The sequence below is a fragment of the Bufo gargarizans genome, chromosome 9 (genome assembly GCF_014858855.1).
Source record: "Bufo gargarizans isolate SCDJY-AF-19 chromosome 9, ASM1485885v1, whole genome shotgun sequence".
NCBI lineage: Eukaryota > Metazoa > Chordata > Amphibia > Anura > Bufonidae > Bufo > Bufo gargarizans.
Window position 1 is genome coordinate 11006350 of NC_058088.1, and position 15074 is coordinate 11021423.

A 15074-nucleotide genomic window follows, 5' to 3' on the forward strand; every position below is an offset into this window, starting at 1 on the left:
AATACAATTCCCAATTTAGCAATTTCAGAATTTAGTGGTTTCTGCTATATCAGAGCTATTTGAAATCTATCCCTAAAAGGGTATATAATATTCAAGGTGCACATTGGGTCATTCAGAATAACTTCACACACACCCGCTACTGTGTATTTCCAAGTCTAATTCTGGCACTAAACCCATACCTGTCACCCAGCGCCTAAATACTAGGCCTCAAATTTATATCCCGCTAAATCTGTCCTTAGTGCTGTAGCTGGGCGAGTTATTTAGTGTCCGTTCAAGCACATTTCTTGTTCTGGGTTGAAATACAATTCCCAATTTAGCAATTTCATAATTTAGTGGTTTCTGCTATATCAGAGCTATTTGAAATCTATCCCTAAAAGGGTATATAATATTCAAGGTGCACATTGGGTCATTCAGAATAACTTCACACACACCCGCTACTGTGTATTTCCAAGTCTAATTCTGGCACTAAACCCATACCTGTCACCCAGCGCCTAAATACTAGGCCTCAAATTTATATCCCGCTAAATCTGTCCTTAGTGCTGTAGCTGGGCGAGTTATTTAGTGTCCGTTCAAGCACATTTCTTGTTCTGGGTTGAAATACAATTCCCAATTTAGCAATTTCATAATTTAGTGGTTTCTGCTATATCAGAGCTATTTGAAATCTATCCCTAAAAGGGTATATAATATTCAAGGTGCACATTGGGTCATTCAGAATAACTTCACACACACCCGCTACTGTGTATTTCCAAGTCTAATTCTGGCACTAAACCCATACCTGTCACCCAGCGCCTAAATACTAGGCCTCAAATTTATATCCCGCTAAATCTGTCCTTAGTGCTGTAGCTGGGCGAGTTATTTAGTGTCCGTTCAAGCACATTTCTTGTTCTGGGTTGAAATACAATTCCCAATTTAGCAATTTCATAATTTAGTGGTTTCTGCTATATCAGAGCTATTTGAAATCTATCCCTAAAAGGGTATATAATATTCAAGGTGCACATTGGGTCATTCAGAATAACTTCACACACACCCGCTACTGTGTATTTCCAAGTCTAATTCTGGCACTAAACCCATACCTGTCACCCAGCGCCTAAATACTAGGCCTCAAATTTATATCCCGCTAAATCTGTCCTTAGTGCTGTAGCTGGGCGAGTTATTTAGTGTCCGTTCAAGCACATTTCTTGTTCTGGGTTGAAATACAATTCCCAATTTAGCAATTTCATAATTTAGTGGTTTCTGCTATATCAGAGCTATTTGAAATCTATCCCTAAAAGGGTATATAATATTCAAGGTGCACATTGGGTCATTCAGAATAACTTCACACACACCCGCTACTGTGTATTTCCAAGTCTAATTCTGGCACTAAACCCATACCTGTCACCCAGCGCCTAAATACTAGGCCTCAAATTTATATCCCGCTAAATCTGTCCCTAGTGCTGTAGCTGGGCGAGTTATTTAGTGTCCGTTCAAGCACATTTCTTGTTCTGGGTTGAAATACAATTCCCAATTTAGCAATTTCATAATTTAGTGGTTTCTGCTATATCAGAGCTATTTGAAATCTATCCCTAAAAGGGTATATAATATTCAAGGTGCACATAGGGTCATTCAGAATAACTTCACACACCCGCTACTGTGCATTTCCAAATCTAATTCTGTCACTAAACCCATACCTGTCACCCAGCGCCTAAATACTAGGCCTCAAATTTATATCCCGCTAAATCTCTCGTTACCGCTGTCCTGTTGTGGCTGGGAAAGTTATTTAGTGTCCGTCAAAGCACATTTTTTGTTCTGGGTTGAAATACAATTCCCAATTTAGCAATTTCATAATTTAGTCGTTTCTGCTATATCAGAGCTATTTGAAATCTATCCCTAAAAGGGTAGATCATATTGAAGGTGCACATAGGGTCATTCAGAATAACTTCACACACACGCTTCTGTGCATTTCCAAGTCTAATTCTGTCACTAAATCCATACCGGTCACCCAGCGCCTAAATACTAGGCTCAAATTTATATCCCGCTGAATTTGAATACATTGGGCCAAATAATATATTTGTTGTTGTGGTGAACCATAACAATGAGAAAAACATCTAGTAAGGGACGCGGACGTGGACATGGTCGTGGTGGTGTTAGTGGACCCTCTGGTGCTGGGAGAGGACGTGGCCGTTCTGCCACATCCACACGTCCTAGTGTACCAACTACCTCAGGTCCCAGTAGCCGCCAGAATTTACAGCGATATATGGTGGGGCCCAATGCCGTTCTAAGGATGGTAAGGCCTGAGCAGGTACAGGCATTAGTCAATTGGGTGGCCGACAGTGGATCCAGCACGTTCACATTATCTCCCACCCAGTCTTCTGCAGAAAGCGCACAGATGGCGCCTGAAAACCAACCCCATCAGTCTGTCACATCACCCCCATGCATACCAGGGAAACTGTCTCAGCCTCAAGTTATGCAGCAGTCTCTTATGCTGTTTGAAGACTCCGCTGGCAGGGTTTCCCAAGGGCATCCACCTAGCCCTTCCCCAGCGGTGAAAGACATAGAATGCACTGACGCACAACCACTTATGTTTCCTGATGATGAGGACATGGGAATACCACCTCAGCATGTCTCTGATGATGAGGAAACACAGGTACCAACTGCTGCGTCTTTCTGCAGTGTGCAGACTGAACAGGAGGTCAGGGATCAAGACTGGGTGGAAGACGATGCAGGGGACGATGAGGTCCTAGACCCCACATGGAATGAAGGTCGTGCCACTGACTTTCACAGTTCGGAGGAAGAGGCAGTGGTGAGACCGAGCCAACAGCGTAGCAAAAGAGGGAGCAGTGGGCAAAAGCAGAACACCCGCCGCCAAGAGACTCCGCCTGCTACTGACCGCCGCCATCTGGGACCGAGCACCCCAAAGGCAGCTTCAAGGAGTTCCCTGGCATGGCACTTCTTCAAACAATGTGCTGACGACAAGACCCGAGTGGTTTGCACGCTGTGCCATCAGAGCCTGAAGCGAGGCATTAACGTTCTGAACCTGAGCACAACCTGCATGACCAGGCACCTGCATGCAAAGCATGAACTGCAGTGGAGTAAACACCTTAAAACCAAGGAAGTCACTCAGGCTCCCCCTGCTACCTCTTCTGCTGCTGCCGCCTCGGCCTATTCTGCTGCTGCCGCCTCGGCCTCTTCCTCCGCCTCTGGAGGAACGTTGGCACCTGCCGCCCAGCAAACAGGGGATGTACCACCAACACCACCACCACCACCTCCGTCACCAAGCGTCTCAACCATGTCACACGCCAGCGTTCAGCTCTCCATCTCACAAACATTTGATAGAAAGCGTAAATTCCCACCTAGCCACCCTCGATCCCTGGCCCTGAATGCCAGCATTTCTAAACTACTGGCCTATGAAATGCTGTCATTTAGGCTGGTGGACACAGACAGCTTCAAACAGCTCATGTCGCTTGCTGTCCCACAGTATGTTGTTCCCAGCCGGCACTACTTCTCCAAGAGAGCCGTGCCTTCCCTGCACAACCAAGTATCCGATAAAATCAAGTGTGCACTGCGCAACGCCATCTGTGGCAAGGTCCACCTAACCACAGATACGTGGACCAGTAAGCACGGCCAGGGACGCTATATCTCCCTAACTGCACACTGGGTAAATGTAGTGGCAGCTGGGCCCCAGGCGGAGAGCTGTTTGGCGCACGTCCTTCCGCCGCCAAGGATCGCAGGGCAACATTCTTTGCCTCCTGTTGCCACCTCCTCCTTCTCGGCTTCCTCCTCCTCTTCTTCCACCTGCTCATCCAGTCAGCCACACACCTTCACCACCAACTTCAGCACAGCCCGGGGTAAACGTCAGCAGGCCATTCTGAAACTCATATGTTTGGGGGACAGGCCCCACACCGCACAGGAGTTGTGGCGGGGTATAGAACAACAGACCGACGAGTGGTTGCTGCCGGTGAGCCTCAAGCCCGGCCAGGTGGTGTGTGATAATGGGCGAAATCTCGTTGCAGCTCTGGGACTAGCCAATTTGACGCACATCCCTTGCTTGGCGCATGTGCTGAATTTGGTGGTGCAGAAGTTCATTCACAACTACCCCGACATGTCAGAGCTGCTGCATAAAGTGCGGGCCGTCTGTTCGCGCTTCCGGCGTTCACATCCTGCTGCTGCTCGCCTGTCTGCGCTACAGCGTAACTTCGGCCTTCCCGCTCACCGCCTCATATGCGACGTGCCCACCAGGTGGAACTCCACCTTGCACATGCTGGACAGACTGTGCGAGCAGCAGCAGGCCATAGTGGAGTTTCAGCTGCAGCACGCACGGGTCAGTCGCACTACAGAACAGCACCACTTCACCACCAATGACTGGGCCTCCATGTGAGACCTGTGTGCCCTGTTGCGCTGTTTCGAGTACTCCACCAACATGGCCAGTGGCGATGACACCGTTATCAGCGTTACAATACCACTTCTATGTCTCCTTGAGAAAACACTTAGGGCGATGATGGAAGAGGAGGTGGCCCAGGAGGAGGAGGAGGAGGAGGAAGAGGGGTCATTTTTAGCACTTTCAGGCCAGTCTCTTCGAAGTGACTCAGAGGGAGGTTTTTGGCAACAGCAGAGGCCAGGTACAAATGTGGCCAGCCAGGGCCCACTACTGGAGGACGAGGAGGACGAGGATGAGGAGGAGGTGGAGGAGGATGAAGCATGGTCACAGCGGGGTGGCACCCAACGCAGCTCGGGTCCATCACTGGTGCGTGGCTGGGGGGAAAGGCAGGACGATGACGATACGCCTCCCACAGAGGACAGCTTGTCCTTACCCCTGGGCAGCCTGGCACACATGAGCGACTACATGCTGCAGTGCCTGCGCAACGACAGCAGAGTTGCCCACATTTTAACCTGTGCGGACTACTGGGTTGCCACCCTGCTGGATCCACGCTACAAAGACAATGTGCCCACCTTACTTCCTGCACTGGAGCGTGATAGGAAGATGCGCGAGTACAAGCGCACGTTGGTAGACGCGCTACTGAGAGCATTCCCAAATGTCACAGGGGAACAAGTGGAAGCCCAAGGCCAAGGCAGAGGAGGAGCAAGAGGTCGCCAAGGCAGCTGTGTCACGGCCAGCTCCTCTGAGGGCAGGGTTAGCATGGCAGAGATGTGGAAAACTTTTGTCAACACGCCACAGCTAACTGCACCACCACCTGATACGCAACGTGTTAGCAGGAGGCAACATTTCACTAACATGGTGGAACAGTACGTGTGCACACCCCTCCACGTACTGACTGATGGTTCGGCCCCATTCAACTTCTGGGTCTCTAAATTGTCCACGTGGCCAGAGCTAGCCTTTTATGCCTTGGAGGTGCTGGCCTGCCCGGCAGCCAGCGTTTTGTCTGAACGTGTATTCAGCACGGCAGGGGGCGTCATTACAGACAAACGCAGCCGCCTGTCTACAGCCAATGTGGACAAGCTGACGTTCATAAAAATGAACCAGGCATGGATCCCACAGGACCTGTCCGTCCCTTGTCCAGATTAGACATTAACTACCTCCCCATAACCATATATTATTGGACTCCAGGGCACTTCCTCATTCAATCCTATTTTTATTTTCATTTTACCATTATATTGCGAGGCTACCCAAAGTTGAATGAACCTCTCCTCTGCCTGTGTGCTAGGCCTAAATATATGCCAATGGACTGTTGCAGTGGTGGGTGACGTGAAGCCTCATTCTCTGCTATGACATGCAGACTAATTCTCTGCTGACATGAAGACAGATTCTCTGTTACGGGACCTCCCTCCTCTGCCTGGGTGCTGGGCCTAAATATATGCCAATGGACTGTTGCAGTGGTGGGTGACGTGAAGCCTGATTCTCTGCTATGACATGCAGACTAATTCTCTGCTGACATGAAGACAGATTCTCTGTTACGGGACCTCTCTCCTCTGCCTGTGTGTGTGCTGGGCCTAAATATATGCCAATGGACTGTTGCAGTGGTGGCTGACGTGAAGCCTGATTCTCTGCTATGACATGCAGACTAATTCTCTGCTGACATGAAGACAGATTCTCTGTTACGGGACCTCTCTCCTCTGCCTGTGTGTGTGCTGGGCCTAAATATATGCCAATGGACTGTTGCAGTGGTGGCTGACGTGAAGCCTGATTCTCTGCTATGACATGCAGACTAATTCTCTGCTGACATGAAGACAGATTCTCTGTTACGGGACCTCTCTCCTCTGCCTGTGTGTGTGCTGGGCCTAAATATATGCCAATGGACTGTTGCAGTGGTGGCTGACGTGAAGCCTGATTCTCTGCTATGACATGCAGACTAATTCTCTGCTGACATGAAGACAGATTCTCTGTTACGGGACCTCTCTCCTCTGCCTGTGTGTGTGCTGGGCCTAAATATATGCCAATGGACTGTTGCAGTGGTGGCTGACGTGAAGCCTCATTCTCTGCTATGACATGCAGACTAATTCTCTGCTGACATGAAGCCAGATCGTCTGTTACGGGACCTCTCTGCTCTGCCTGTGTGCTAGGCCTAAATATATGCCAATGGACTGTTGCAGTGGTGGGTGACGTGAAGCCTCATTCTCTGCTATGACATGCAGACTGATTCTCTGCTGTCATGAAGCCAGATTGTCTGTTACGGGACCTCTCTGCTCTGCCTGTGTGCTAGGCCTAAATATATGCCAATGGACTGTTGCAGTGGTGGGTGACGTGAAGCCTCATTCTCTGCTATGACATGCAGACTGATTCTCTGCTGACATGAAGCCAGATTGTCTGTTACGGGACCTCTCTGCTCTGCCTGTGTGCTAGGCCTAAATATATGCCAATGGACTGTTGCAGTGGTGGGTGACGTGAAGCCTCATTCTCTGCTATGACATGCAGACTAATTCTCTGCTGACATGAAGCCAGATTGTCTGTTACGGGACCTCTCTCCTCTGCCTGGGTGCTGGGCCTAAATTTATGACAATGGACTGTTGCAGTGGTGGCTGACGTGAAGCCTGATTCTCTGCTATGACATGCAGACTGATTCTCTGCTGACATGAAGCCAGATCCTCTGTTACGGGACCTCTCTCCTCTGCCTGTGTGTGTGCTGGGCCTAAATATATGCCAATGGACTGTTGCAGTGGTGGCTGACGTGAAGCCTCATTCTCTGCTATGACATGCAGACTGATTCTCTGCTGACATGAAGCCAGATTCTCTGTTACGGGACCTCTCTCCTCTGCCTGTGTGTGTGCTGGGCCTAAATATATGCCAATGGACTGTTGCAGTGGTGGCTGACGTGAAGCCTCATTCTCTGCTATGACATGCAGACTAATTCTCTGCTGACATGAAGACAGATTCTCTGTTACGGGACCTCCCTCCTCTGCCTGGGTGCTGGGCCTAAATATATGCCAATGGACTGTTGCAGTGGTGGCTGACGTGAAGCCTCATTCTCTGCTATGACATGCAGACTAATTCTCTGCTGACATGAAGACAGATTCTCTGTTACGGGACCTCTCTCCTCTGCCTGGGTGCCGGGGCCTAAATATCTGAGAATGGACTGTTCCAGTGGTGGGTGACGGGAAGCCAGATTCTCTGCTATGGAACCTCTCTCCAATTGATTTTGGTTAATTTTTATTTATTTAATTTTTATTTTAATTCATTTCCCTATCCACATTTGTTTGCAGGGGATTTACCTACATGTTGCTGCCTTTTGCAGCCCTCTAGCTCTTTCCTGGGCTGTTTTACAGCCTTTTTAGTGCCGAAAAGTTCGGGTCCCCATTGACTTCAATGGGGTTCGGGTTCGGGACGAAGTTCGGATCGGGTTCGGATCCCGAACCCGAACATTTCCGGGATGTTCGGCCGAACTTCTCGAACCCGAACATCCAGGTGTTCGCTCAACTCTAATCATGAGGTGATGCTGGACTCCTGACAGATACGATCTGATGGTGCTGAAGGAGAGGTGTAGGTCCTTGTGGCAGTATGCCAGGAAAGCCATGATGAAAGCGGTTTCGCTTACGTTGCCCCTGGGGTGAAGGTGACGAAATACCTCGAAAGCTTTCCAACCCGACTGGTAGTTCCTTGTGGAGTTTTCGGACAGGGACTTGCGGATGAGAGTATGAGCCATGACTAGGTGCCTGTCTAGTCCAGGATCAGAGAGCCGAAGTCCGGGGGCGGAATCCCGATTCTGTCGGCTTGAGGCATGACCTGGAAGAAGAGAGTCAGGTTTAAGCGAGACAAGGCATCTGCTGCGACGTTCCTGATACCCTGGATGTGGGTGCAAGAAACATGGAAATTGTACTTGAGGGCAAGCCAGGTGAGTTTGCGTAGGAAGCGCATGACTTTGGGTGAACTGGATCTGCCTTTGGAGATGATGTCGACGACCGTGTGGTTGTCGGTGAAAAAAACGCACGGGCATGTTGCTCCATACTTTGCCCCAGACTTGAGCTGCTGCCACGATGGGGTACAATTCAAGGAGAGGAGAGGACTGGATGGCTTGAGGGTCTGAGAGTATCTGGGAGGGCCAGGAATCAGCGAACCACTGGTGGCCGAATAAGGCGCCGAACCCGACGGATGCTGCCGCGTCGGAGTACACGGTCGGGCAGGTGGGGCTCCAGTGAGGGACGAACATGGAGATGCCATTCCATGCTGACAGAAAGACCCTCCACATGTCCAGGTCGGCCAGGGCTTCACGGTCCAGTTGGATCAGCGAGTCCTGGGTTGAGGCTGTGGGTAACAACTGGAGGAGTCTTGCTGTGAAGGATCGTCCCTGCGGCATGATGCGGGTTGCAAAGTTGAGAGAACCCAAAAGTGACTGCAGTTCGCCCTTGGACATGGTTCTGGAACCGATGTGAGCAGAAATGAATGACTGGAGCCTGACTAGTTTGTCCTCTGGGAGTCTGGCTTCCATTCTGCAGGTATCGAGCGTGATACCCAAGAAGGTGAGGACCGTGCTAGGGCCGTCAACCTTTGATGGCGCCACTGGGACCTGTAAGGCGGAAAAAATGCAGAGGAGGCTTTCCAACCTGTCGGGCACGTGGTTTGGGTTCTCGACCAGTAAGAAATCGTCCAGGTAGTGTATGACTCTGGGACAGTTGCCGTGGTTTACCAGGATCCAATGGAGGGCCTGGGCGAACTGATCAAAGAGCCAGGGGCTGCTCTTTGACCCGAACGTGAGGCGGGTGGCAAAGTAATACTGGTCCCTCCATTTGATCCCGTGAAACCTCCAGAGGTGGGGCTGGATTGGTAGAAGCTTGAAAGCGTCCGAAATGTCCGCTTTTGAGAGCCAAGCCCCTGCCCCTACCTGTAGGATGAGTTGGATGGCTTCGTCCAGGGAAGAATAGCGCATGGAGTATTCTTCCGATGGTATCAACGAGTTGAGGCTCGGGGTGCTGGATGCATGAGGCGCTGACAAATCATATATTAATCGGTTTTTATTGGAATTTTTGCTGCGGACCAACCCAATGGGGCTCACCCTGTAGACTTGGAAGGGAGGGGTGGGAAAAGGCCCTATGATGAAACCCTTCTGCAGCTCGACCTGCAGAAGGGAATCCACCGAGGCCGGGTCCGTCATGGCTGACATGAGATTGGGGGTCTCCCAGGAATCCCGAGGCAGGGTGACCAGGCCGGTGTGGAAGCCTGATGAAAAACCGGAATGCAGGAATTGGACGAAGGCGGGATCGTGGTGGGTATTGAGGAGGGAGATGAGAAGGGGGACATTAATGTCGGCCAGTCAGCTTTTGGCCGAGCGCTGGGAGCAGGTGGACTGGGGGTGGGCCCGGAAGCAGGTGGAACAAATGTGGAGCGCCTTACATTTGCTATAGTTGCAGAAGCTGGAGTTGAAATTGTTGCACAACTGGTTTTTTCCCAGGTACACGATGGGGCGACCCAATTTGTCCAGGAGCGGACCCGGTTTCTGGGGGGCCGAAGTGCTCGGCTGCTGTTTTGGCAGGGGGGAGGCGTGGGAGCTTGGGCACCAATCGGAGGCGTGCAGGACTGACTGGCAGAAGGAGCAAAAAGGAGACCTGAGACCTGCAAAGTGTCTGCAGAATAGCTCCATGTCGAGGGAGGCCCAGTTGGTAATATGCTGGAACTGGGCGAGGGCTGCAGCTGCCTTCGCCGAAAATGACCGGTGATAGTCGTAATATGCAAATCCTCCGTATTTGTGCCCAAGTTCCGTGACCCTGTATAAATATGCGTCCAGCTCCTCTCTTCTGGCTGCGTGTGCTGCGCAGATGATGTCGCGGTAGAGGCTGAACGCGAGCACGAACTCTGGGATGGAGAGTTTTTTGTTCAACCTCGCGTCTTTGGCCTTCAGGACTACGGACACGTCCCCGCAAGCGATGGTCCGGTTTTCCACCGTGTCGTGCGTGGAGATGAGGACCGCAGCCAGGTTCACGTCCTTGCCTGCGAGAATGTCCCTGCGCAGGTTTTCGGGGACGAAAAAGGAGGGGGCTATTTCGGGCGGCCCAGACAACCTACCTGAGGAAGATGGCTGGGAAGTGGAAGGACCAGGGGCGGGACTGGAGGGTGCGGCAGGTGAAGCGTCCCTGCTTTCGACTGCCTGGAGCCTGGTATTCATGTCACAGATGGAACTGGACAAATTGTTTATCGTGGCGTGTAGCTGCGTTAGTGACAGCTGTATGGTCGACATGGGGATCTGCTCCGTGGACCCTGTAGATGGCTCAGGAAACAATAGGTGATATAATTCGGCCTTTCGGGCTGAGGCCGAATGGCGGATTCCTCGCTTGTCCAGCTCGGCAATCATCTTGGGGATGGTCCATGTCCGGTAAGAAGAGCGACTTGCCCGTTCCGATACCGCAGACTCCACGATCGATAGAGCATCCTCGATGTCGGACACGTGGGACATGTTGGAGCTGAAACGAAGAGGGAAAAGGAAGCTGGAGGGGGAAGCGAGGTGGGTGCGGGTGGTATTACAGAGAGAAGCGCGTGGCGGGACGGAGGTGCCCAGCGTCGGGGCGAGGCCGGAGGACGCGAGGTCCCCTTACTGGGCGTGGTTTATAACCTTACCTTAAGATGCTGGAGCTGTTAATGCCGTGAACAGAGGGGACGGAAGAGACCTGGCGAAGCCGAGATTATCCCTGGTTCACCTGAAAAGAACAGTATATGATGCCACGATTGGCTGTGCCGGGCGGCCGGAATAGTGAATCGTGGCCGCTACTTACCTGGACGAGAAGAAAAAAAAAAAAAAAAAAAACAGGGGGCCAAAGGATTCCAAGGGAGCACTCACGGAGTAGCTTAGTCACCTGAAAGGACAAGACCGAACGTGTTGATTTAAGGAAAGCGCAACTGGTGCGAGACCAGAGGTTTCCTGGCATTTGACTGGGCCGGAGCCGGGGGATGGCGCGTGACTGCTGCAGCGGCGAGCCAAGGAGTGGAAAAACACGTGGATGGGGTTGCGTCCTTGCGGAACCGATGGGGTTGTAGCGAGGGGACGCTGAGAGAAATGTGAGCCCGGCGATCCTGGGTGGACGGGTTGAGGGGCGGTTCAGGGCGTACCTGTGAAGAAGACTGTTGGGACAAAGTGGGGCCTGGGCGTACCAGGCCTGGGGTAGGTGTGGGAATGCGAGGTGGGCGTACCACCTTGAAGACACCTGGGTTGCGTGACCCGAGCGGAAAAACAAAGAGAGAGATAGGACACGGCCAGGCGATGTCGGATGGAAACAGGCCTTGCCTGTGAACTTTTTTTTTTTTTTTTTTTAAGAGAGCGGAAAGAGATGAGAAGAGAGCAGGGCGTTCCTGCGGACAGAAAAGTAGTGGAGGGTGGACGGGTTGGGAAACATGATTTTATTTTTTTTTTTTTTCCTCCCTGGCTCCCTGAAGCGGTCGGGAGCGGGGTACCGGCCTGGGCAGGGTGACAGGAGGAAGTGGGGGTGGCGGGGGCCTGGGCAGGGGCACGCCAGGCAGCAGCTGGGCTGTCTTCCAGGCCCCCCCCCCTTTCCCCCCCCAGACGCTCGTGGATATCCGTGCATCCACGAGCGGTGGGAGCGAGAGGAGGACGAGCCGGGGCCAGAGAAGGAAGCGCCTGCTCCTGCCGACTTCCGGGACGCCGCGCCGCGGTCACGTGATGCGCTCCAGGTTGGAGCGCAAGCCGGCGAGACGGAAGCGGCAGGAGAGGAGGCAAGTGACCGGGCGGGGTGCGGAGGAGACTGGCGGCGGGGCGACGGGCGGGAGCTGAGGAGGCTGAGGAGGGCTTTATTATCAAGCAGCATGCACATATATCTAGTCCAAACAAGGCCTATACTCGGCTCTAATTAGTACACGCTTCTGCAATTGCAGTGCTATCAATATCCTCCCCCCCCCCACGACCAACGGGTCCGGCTGGGTCCGGGGGGGGGGGGGGGTGAGTGCCGCTGAAGCTAGGGGAATCCCCCGACGCTCGTGGATATCCGTGCATCCACGAGCGCTGGGAGCGAGAGGAGGACGAGCCGGGGCCAGAGACGGAAGCGCCCGCTCCTGCCGACTTCCGGGACGCCGAGCCGCGGTCACGTGATGCGCTCCAGGTTGGAGCGCAAGCCGGCGAGACGGAAGCGGAAGGAGAGGAGGCAAGTGACCGGGCGGGGTGCGGAGGAGACTGGTGGCGGGGTGACGGGCGGGAGCTGAGGAGGGTGGGGGACGGGGATGAGGTTACCGGAGGGGGGATTTACCTTGGAGTTGGCGGTTCTGGCGTGCAGAAACCGCTGCATGTGCAGGCAGCTTTCGGGCCGTAAATGCAAGTGACGGGTGCAGCTCCTCCTACCAGCGTCAGGCGAGAGAGGACGTGCACCCGGTGAGCTGGGCGGCTTGGGCTTAAGAAGCCCCTACGCCCCTCCCACAAAAGCAGGCTGGATTCAGCCTGCTGCATATATATATATATATATATATTTTTGGGGGGGCGATTGTCCTATGTAGGGGCTCATTTTTTGCGGCATGAGGTGACGGCTAGATTGGTACTATTTTTGGGGGCATATACCTTTTTGATCGTTTGGTGTTGCACTTTTAGTGATGTAAGGTGACAAAAATGGCTTTCTTGACACAGTTTTTATGGTGTCTATCGGATGGGGTGGATTATGTGATATGTTTATAGAGCAGGTCGTTACGGACGAGTCGATACCTAATATGTGCATTTTTTTCTATGTTTTATTATAAAATCAGGGGGAAGGGGCGTTTTTTTCTTTTTTTTACTTGAAACTTTTGGGGGTCTGATCCCCTCTGCAATGCATTACAATACATCTGTATTGTAATGCATTGCCTGTTAGTGTATGACTGGCTGGATCTCCTCAGCACCTGTAGAAAGCAGGTCCCGATGCCGTGCAAGGCATTGGGCAGCCTCTGCTTGGCATCAGGCTGCCTTCTGACACATCGATTCCCCGTCACAACAGCAGCGCGGGGACTCAAAGCTCTCCCTCACCCACCGGACATCACTTCTATGTCGCAGTCAGTGCGGACTGCGGCATAGAAGGGGTTAATACGCTGCCATCGCTGTAAACAGTGATGACGGCGAATACAGCAAGGGCCCGGTGCCCGCCCGATCAGCCCGCTGTGCATGTACGGTGGAATGCATTCTGGCAATGAATCCCCCGCTGTATATGCACGGCATTTTCCATTAAGAGGTTAAAGTGCCCACATATAGCACATAGTGGACACTGCATCAAGATGAATCAGGCGAGGATCAGCCAGGATTTCAACACACCAATGCCTGATGCATCAGACTAGATAATCCATGGTGCCACACCAACATTTTGACAAAAGAGACAATTTTCTTCTGGCTACCTGCCTCAGCTACTACTCTGATGCTGTTACCCGCCTGATGCCAAACATCTAATGCCAAGTGCTCCTTCTTTCACCCACCATCTTTAGCGAGTACTAGTATTGCTACCCACCTCCACACTATGTCACCTTGCCACTCTGTGGCCTACTGAGGCTGCCATGTCCACACTATGTCACCTTGCCACTCTAGCCTTCTGATGCTGCCATCTCCACACTATGTAACCTGGCCACTCTCTGGCCTCCACATACTGCTGCCAACTACATACTCTGTGATTGTGCCACTCGGTGGCCTCCTCCTACTGCTGCCACCTCCACACTGTTATTGTGCCACTCCGTGGCCTCCTGATTGTCACGCCCTGCCTTGTGAGAGGCCTGAGAAGATCTGACAGACTTGCTACATGTGAGTCTATCTGACAGATTGTTCTGTTTCTCTTTGTTGTGGTTTTGGGCAGGATCCCACCTCCCCACAGGTTCTCCCCACAGGTTTAGCTATTTAGTGGTGCTATTTATATCCGCCTCTCACTATAGTCCTTGCAGTTTATATTTGCTTCCGGAGTTCTCAGCTGGTGTTTGGTGGATCTCCTGCTCCCCGTCCATCTTAAACTAAGTCCTATTCCTTCCCTTTTGTTGTGTGTTCTGGCTAGGCCTCAGGAAGACGCTGGTTCCTGCACCAAGCGCTAGGAACCGGTTGTCTTATCTCCATCTCCCTAACTGAGGGTTTGTTACAGTTTCAGGTAGACTTAGGTTCCAGCGCATGAGCACTTCCACCTTTAGGATTTGCACATGTTGTCAGCAGTCAGGGAAAGACTCAGGGATTGTAGGGGAAATGAACAAGCTAATGTTCGGTACCAGCGCTGGGAATAAATTTAGGTTAGTAATTTACCTTATACCGGCAGCGTGGGGTTTGATCAGATGGTTATCTGCCGACTGTCTGATGAGGCAACAGGATAAGGTGACTATTGCAGTGCTCTTTTAGAAGATTTCTTCCTGCTCAACCTCAAAGAGTGTACGCCGCCCCGGCCAGTGGCTGGCGCGCGCGCGAGGGAGCTGTGATGGTACAAGGTTCCGGGACGTGCGGCGTGACGTCACGACTGTCCTACGGGGTAATCCAGAGACCAAAAGATCCTACGGGTTTCTTCGTCAGGGATAGTTGTTCTGATTGTGCTCTGGGTTTAAGTAGGTGCCCGGTCCCTATGGCAGCTGCTCAAAGTTAACTCATCAAATCGTCCTGATAAGATCTTATATAGAATACCAAAATGAATAGAAAGTGGCATCTACCTACTTATGATAAACATCAGTTGGATTTTAAAATGTTGGTGATTTAAAATGCAAATAGTTCCATCTCTCGGTTCAGGCCGTT